Source organism: Muntiacus reevesi, chromosome 8 (genome assembly GCF_963930625.1).
Source record: "Muntiacus reevesi chromosome 8, mMunRee1.1, whole genome shotgun sequence".
Taxonomy (NCBI): Eukaryota; Metazoa; Chordata; class Mammalia; order Artiodactyla; family Cervidae; genus Muntiacus; species Muntiacus reevesi.
In genome coordinates, this window is record NC_089256.1 from 89018071 (window position 1) to 89025662 (window position 7592).

Consider the following 7592-nt stretch of genomic DNA (forward strand, 5'->3'; position numbering starts at 1 on the left):
CCAGCAGCATTTTGGTCAAATGTTGACCAGCAGCATTTGTAATGCACTAGTTTGGAATTAGTAGACTCTATGACCCACGGGTCATGAAACGAACCTTCACGAGGAAACTTTGTATGACAAGCAAGTATCTGCCTAGGTGAGAAGACTCTTGTTTCCATTAATTATCTGTGGGAACTTTCCTGAAGCAAACAGTGAATTTTTAAAAAATTGGTTTATAGCTTTATCTTTCCCAGGCAAAGTTTCCTGGAACAAACAACTAATTCATGTTGACAGAGCTGATCTATATTATTATTTTGTTTTGGGTGACAAAGTTTTTTTATTGTTTGCTGGAAAATACTTTTGAATGCAAGGTCTGATTAGTGCAAGCTATACATGACATAAGTGTATAACTTAAATGAAATGATAAATATTGTACATAAAGACAGTGTCCACTCCTCTGAACACTACATTTAATAGGATGAAGTCTCTTATTAAATGAGAATTGTAAAAACTGCAGTCATAAATAAAGCATTCTAAGCAAAGAACTTTTAAATTCTTTAGTTGTGACATCTACTTTGTTTCTCTTGACTTAGGAATGGTGGAGCCCAGTGAAAACTTAGCCAACAAAAAGCCAGCACTCTCAGGAGCTCTTCCCAGGGAGCACGCTGCTGGTGCCCGAGACAGGCGGCGCCCTGGCTTCCCTGGAGCCCTCAGGCCCACGCTGACCACTGGTCCCTGTCCTGGGGCTAGTTTGAGGCGAGCAGGAAGAAGATCACGTAGGAGGACGCGTCTGTCACAACCCCTTTTACTGCACCAACTCAACAGATAAGAACACCTAGCATTTTTAATGCGTATCTATCACTCTCAGCAAACGCTCGAAAGTGGTTGACGACAAAAATGCAATATTGGGAACAAAAGCCATTTTCTATTTTCTATACAGTCTACAGACACCATGTATTCCTTTCAGCTATGAGTTCACAAAGATGCTCTAAAAGAGGCTGCTTCTACTATAGTCCCAGGCAGGCAGGCCAGGATCAAAGGTAACAAAACTCCAGCTACAACTCCAGATTCAAATGAGTTTAAAAAAATACAAACTTATTAGAGAGTCAGACTATGATGTACATGGAAACATAGACAAGTGCTGCAACAATATTCACTTCCCAAGGTCAACTTGGAACATAGCCACATTTCCCTCCAAACTGAGAAAACTGTGTGGAGAAGAACACAAGATTAACACCGTCACCTCCTCTCCAAACACTGTCGGGGCTCAGAAAACTCATCACAAGTAACAAACACTAAAAAATAAAAATAAATAAAACACATCTTAATATATACACAGCAACAAAGGAAGACTACTCTCCTTTTGGGTTTCCGTGGCACTCACTCAATCAAGGATTAGCCAACAATTTCCTAAACTAAGACAATAGTCTCACCATCAAAGAAAATTTTCTTGTCCAAGATGTTTTTTTAAATGACATTTCATAGTGGTCCAGATTGCTTACTTAAGATTAAACTACTAATGTACAGAGGACATCCTCTGAGCTCAAGTATGAGTAATAATAATATTCCCAGATTCTTCTAGGCTTCAAAGATCCACAAATGTTTTATCAGACTATCCATTTAAGAGAAATGTAAGTCAGCAGTGATAAACCAACTCTACAATTTTCTTACCATGCTCCAATAGGAATGAAGCCTAGTTCAATAGGTATCTTATTCCCTTCAACTCTGCACAGTAAATATCACTGTTTGGTCTCTTTGTCTTTGACCTTTGTATGACTCACTTAAAGAAAATCTTGTATAAAAAAGGAAAAGAGCAAACCCCAGCAGAAGCATTGGTATTAGTGCTCAAGTAGACTTTAGGGGAATGATTGTAATTGCTTATGGGACTGTTTACAACCTTGCTAGAAACCTTACTCCTCTTGAAACCCTAGATCAAAAAATTTGAATTATTTAAACATAAGAGGGGATTTCATCGATAAAGGCCTAGTTTATGTGTAAGGTTTTGGTCTCTGGACAGATGTGCAGCTAGCCCAAATTACTGGCCATGTTTCCATTATAACATGTCCATGATTCTCCCCCACCACAATATCACCAAATCCTTCCATCCCTCCTGTCACTGGCGAGCCCTCTCATTGCCGCTTGTATTTCTTTTGACTATTCTACTGCGTATACAAGCTTCACCGTGTTCCCACGTGAATACGCAGGGAATTTCCATTTCTCACAGAACATCAGCTCCCTAGAAACCATCAACTTCGAACAATTTCTAATTAGTGAAGGCACAATTCTCCTTTATAAAGGAAACCAAGAGTGATGTTTGGAAGTTGAACAAACATCTTGAGTGCTAAGTCACTTCAGTTGTGTCCAACTATTAATGACCCTGTGGACTGTAGCCCTCAGGCTCCTCTGTCCATGGGATTCTCCAGGCAAGGACACTGGAGAGGGTTGCCATGCCCGCCCCAGGGATGGAATGTGCTTCTCTTACATCTCCTGCATCGGCAGGCAGGTTCTTTATCACTAATGCCACCTGGGAAGCCCCAAAAACATCTTTGGTATTCCTAAAAAGTGAATGCTGTATGTGCTACCAAAACCTAAGGACATTTACCATATATAAAGAATATACGGATTATGTAAAAACATGAATATGGTATTTTAGGACATATTTTCAGTTTTCCACTCTACCACTTGGATGGAAGTGTTAGTCAGTAATACAGGACAAGCTAAAAGTGTGAATACCACCCTACTGGCTTGTTCTCTGCCCAAACTTCCACTAGCTTCCAGTGAATCCTGTCCCAGGGTAATCACTGAGCAAACCTGCTTAGAGATAGAGCAGTGGGCTTCACCTCAACGAATCCAACAGCCAGCATTTAGCAGGTAAATCATGTGTGGGGATACACCCAGAAAAGACTTAATGGTAGTTCAGTTCAGTCGCTCAGTTGTGTCTGACTCTTTGCGACCCCATGGACTGCAGCACACCAGGCCTCCCTGTCCATCACCAACTCCCAGAGTGTACCCAAACTCATGTCCATTGAGTTAGTGATGCTATCCAACCATCTCATCCTCTGTCATCCCCTTCTCCTCCCGCCTTCAATTTTTCCCTGCATCAGGATCTTTTCCAGTGAGTCAGTTCTTTGCATGAGGTGGCCAAAGTATTGGAGTTTCAGCTTCAACATCAGTCCTTCCAATGAATATTCAGGACTGATTTCCTTCAGGATGGACTGGTTGGATCTCCTTGATGTCCAAGGGACTCTCAAAAGTCTTCTCCAACACCACAGTTCAAAAGCTTCAGTTCTTTGGCACTCAGCTGTCTTTATAGTCCAACTCTCACATCCATACATGACTACTGGAAAAACCATAGTCTTGACCAGATGGATCTTTTTGGCAAAGTAATGTCTCTGCCTTTTAATATGCTGTCTAGGTTGGTCATAACTTTCCTTCCAAGGAGTAAGCATCTTTTAATTTCATGACTGCAGTCACCATCTGCAGTGATTTTGGAGTTCCCCAAAATAAAGTCTGCCACTGTTTCCACTGTTTCCTCATCTATTTGCCATGAAGTGATGAGAGCAGATGCCATGATCTTAGTTTTCTGAATGTTGAGCTTTAAGCCAACTTTTTCACTCTTCTTTTTCACTTTCACCAAGAGGCTCTTCAGTTCTTTGCTTTCTGCCATAATGGTAATGTCATCTGCATATCTGAGGTTATTGCTATTTCTCCCAGCAATCTTGATTCCAGCTTGTGCTTCTTCCAGCCCAGCGTTTCTCATGATGTACTCTGCATATAAGTTAAATAAGCAGGGTGACAATATACAGTCTTGACGTACTCCTTTCCCGATTAGGAACCAGTCTGTTGTTCCATATGCAGTTCTAACTGTTGCTTCCTGACCTGCATACAGATTTCTCAGGAAGCAGGTCAGGTAGTCTGGTCTTCCCATCTCTTGAAGAATTTTCCACAGTTTGTGGTGATCCACACAGTCAAAGGCTTTGGCATAGTCAATAAAGCAGAAATAGATGTTTTCTGGAACTCTCTTGCTTTTTTGATAATCCAACGGATGTTGGAAATTTGATCTCTGGTTCCCCTGCCTTTTCTAAATCTAGCTTGAACATTTGGAAGTTCACTGTTCATGTGCTGTTGAAGCCTGGCTTGGAGAATTTGAGAATTACTTTGCTAGTGTGTGAGATGAGTGCAATTGTGTGGTAATTTGAGCATTCTTTGGCATTGCCTTTCTTTGGGATTGGAATGAAAACTGACCTTTTCCAGTTCTGTGGCCACTGCTGAGTTTTCCAAATTTGCTGGCATATTGAGTGCAGCACTTTCACAGCATCATCTTTTAGGATTTGAAATAGCTCAACTGGAATTCCATTACCTCCACTAGCTTTGTTCAGTGATGCTTCCTAAGGCCCACTTGACTTTACATTCCAGGATGTCTGGCTCTAGGTGAGTGATCACACCACCGTGACTATCTGGATTATGAAGATCTTTTTTGTACAGTTCTTCTGTGTATTCCTGCCACCTCTTCTTAATGTCTTATGCTTCTGTTAGATCCCCACCATTTCTGTCCTTTATCGAGCCCATCTTTGCATGAAATGTTCCCTTGGTATCTCAAAATTTCTTGAAGAGATCTCTAGTCTTTCCCATTCTATTGTTTTCCTCTATTTCTTTGCACTGGTCGCTGAGGAAGGCTTTCTTATCTCTCCTTGCTATTCTTTGGAACTCTGCATTCAGGTGGGAATATCTTTCCTTTTCTCCTTTACCTTTAGCTTCTTTTCTTTTCACAGCTGTGTGTAAGGCCTCTTCAGACACCATTTTGCTTTTTTGCATTTCTTTTTCTTGGGGGAAGGTCTTGATCCCTATCTCCTGTACAATGTCACGAACCTCTCTCCGTAGCTCATCAGGCACTCTGTCTATCAGATCTAATCCCTTGAATCCTTTCTCACTTCTACAGTATAATTGTAAGGAATTTGATTTAGGTCATACCTGAACGGTCTAGTGGTTTTCCCTATTTTCTTCATATGCACATAAATTCCTGGTTTTATAATACCTTCCCAGGAAGTCAGGAATAATTGGTTTTTTAGTTAAAGAAAATGAATCTATGCTCAAAACAATGTAATGCCTCAAAAAAGCAAAATCTATAAGGGAAAAACTACAGAAAAATACAGTTTAACAATCAATAGCTTACTTTGGTTAAATTGGCATAGTAAGTCAGTGCAATTTTGTAGTTAGAAGCACATCCTTTCACATTCTCAGAAATCAGAGTACTGTGAAGTGAAACAGTTCACAGAGGTGATAGCCCTTTAGCCTTTTGTGACTTCAGAACTCAGAAAGAGTTCTCAGATAGTTACTTGCTCAATGGAGACTGGAGACAAACTCAGTCAGGAGACAGCTAAACATCTCATTTTTATTTACTTACAGAATTCTCAGAAAGTTCATACTTGGACATCAGTGCTTTTCCACCTGGATGCATATCAGCAGTATCTGAGAAGCTTTAAAAAATTATCAAGTACCAGATCAATTAAACCTGGAGGTAGAGTCCAGAAATCAGTACTCTATGTTTTACCAGGTGATTTTAACTTGCAGCCAGACCACATACCACTAATGTATCCCTTTCAGAAAGTTGTGGCATGAAGGCTATGTCATATCTAGACAGCTTTGTTTTTTCCAAATTTCACCAGGAAAAGGGATTTATAGAAAAAGACACACTTGTGCATCTGCTAAAGATGCAACTTACCGTTTCAAAAATGCTGGTCCTTGGAGGTTGTCTGGAGGACTGGTTGAAGAGGAGCAAGTCCGAGTCTTGGCAGAGCAGGCAGCGTTTCAGGCTTTGGCAGAAACGGAGAATGGCCAGATGCCTGTGAGTACCAGCATGATGCACAGTGACACCTGATTTAATCCACAGTGAGTCTTCATGAAGCTTGGAGCTGACACCAGTAGATGGGTGAGAAGGATGACAAGAAGGGTGTGCCACTTTTTCTTCTCACAGGCATTTTCAAAAACACGATGCTCTAGAACACGTGCAGCGATATGCTCACCAGTGTCATGAAAGTTGAATTTCCAAAGGACTGGGGAGGGTCTCAAAGAATGTCTTCTGTGCCTGGCCCCAGAGAGTCAGACAGAGTATTTACAGAGGAAAATGCTCCACTCATGATTTCAAAACCCAAGCCAGAAACATAAGCCAGCAGTGCATAGAGGGTGCGCTCACCTGGGTTTATCCTCGTCAGGCCCTCACTGGCTTAAAAAAAAAAAAAAAGCTTATAACATGCAAATCGGCACATTTCTTGCATAGGGACAGACTATCACTCCAAAGATCAGTAGACGTTTCCACACTGGTCCATTTTTGATGTCAGTAACGGCTGCTGTCATGAACCAAACAAGGGAGGAAAGCAGCAGAGACGCCAACCAGAAGAACTCTGCAATGAAGAGGTTGTTGATGCGCAGTGGCGGTGGCCGCGGTGAAGAGGTAGAGCTTGAGCACAGCTGCGAAGCCGAGTGCAGCCCAGAGCAAGGCCGCCGTCATGGCAACCGCAGAAGCCTGCGGGCTGGGGCCGGGCGGTGATGGGTGTCTCAGCTGATCTGTGTTCTTAATTAAGTCATGTTAACACAGATGCTCTCAGCACTCATACCTTTTAATTGCTCTCACTCTTAAATACTTTGGGACGTTTATGTGTCCCAGTAGTTTCCAAGGACAGGTTCCAAAAAGGAGACAGGATGCAGTTATAAAGACTGACGATCGAAAGATGGAAGGAAGTATGGGCAGCATTGAGAAAACGAGGGTAACAAAAATAAACTTACCTTTGTACAATTTTGCTTGAGGTAAAGTTCTTGCTTCAGCCAACAGAATACTTACTCAAACACAGATTTGATCTTCCCTTCCTGAGAATCACTTGTAAAAATCAAGCACTGTTTTTTCCTTTTTGATGTTTTAAATTGAGGTATAGTTGATGTACAATATTAGATAAGTTATAAGTATACACCTGGAGAAGGCAATGGCAACCCACTCCAGTGCTCTTGCCTGGAAAATCCCATGGATGGAGGAGCCTGGGAGGCTGCAGTCTATGGGGTCGCTGAGAGTTGAACACGACTGAGCGACTCCACTTTCACTTTTCACTTTCACACATTGGAGAAGGAATGGCAACCCACTCCAGTGTTCTTGCCTGGAAAATCCCAGGGACGGGGGAGCCTGGTGGGCGGCTGTCTATGGGGTCACACAGAGTCAGACACGACTGAAGCGACTTAGCAGCAGCAGCATAGGTATACACTAGAGTGATTCACAATTTTGAAAGGTATTACTCCACTTATAGTTTTTATAAAATATTGACTATGCTCCCTGTGTTGTACAATTTAGCATCATAGCTTATTTACATTATTTGATACATAATAGTCTGTACCTCTTAATCTCTATGCCTGTCTTGCCTCTCTTCCCTTCCCTCTCACCACTGGTAGCCACTAGTTTGTTTTCTATATCTATGAGTCTATGGATAATTGAGATTGACGTCTCCTGTCATTTTCTAGACAGTTACAGCCCATGGAAATAGACATTCCATGGATGAAGGACTGAATAGTTGTTTCCTCACCTACTCTTCTTTCCTAATCCATGTGTTTGAACATGCTGGTGATGAGCG

At 41.7% G+C, this 7592-nt stretch overlaps 1 pseudogene; it reads right to left on the reverse strand.

The window, feature by feature from the left end:
* Positions 1-1145: 1145 nt before the first annotated feature.
* LOC136172978 (gamma-secretase subunit APH-1B pseudogene) lies at positions 1146-6487 on the reverse strand (annotated as a pseudogene).
* Between the last annotated feature and the right edge of the window lie 1105 nt (positions 6488-7592).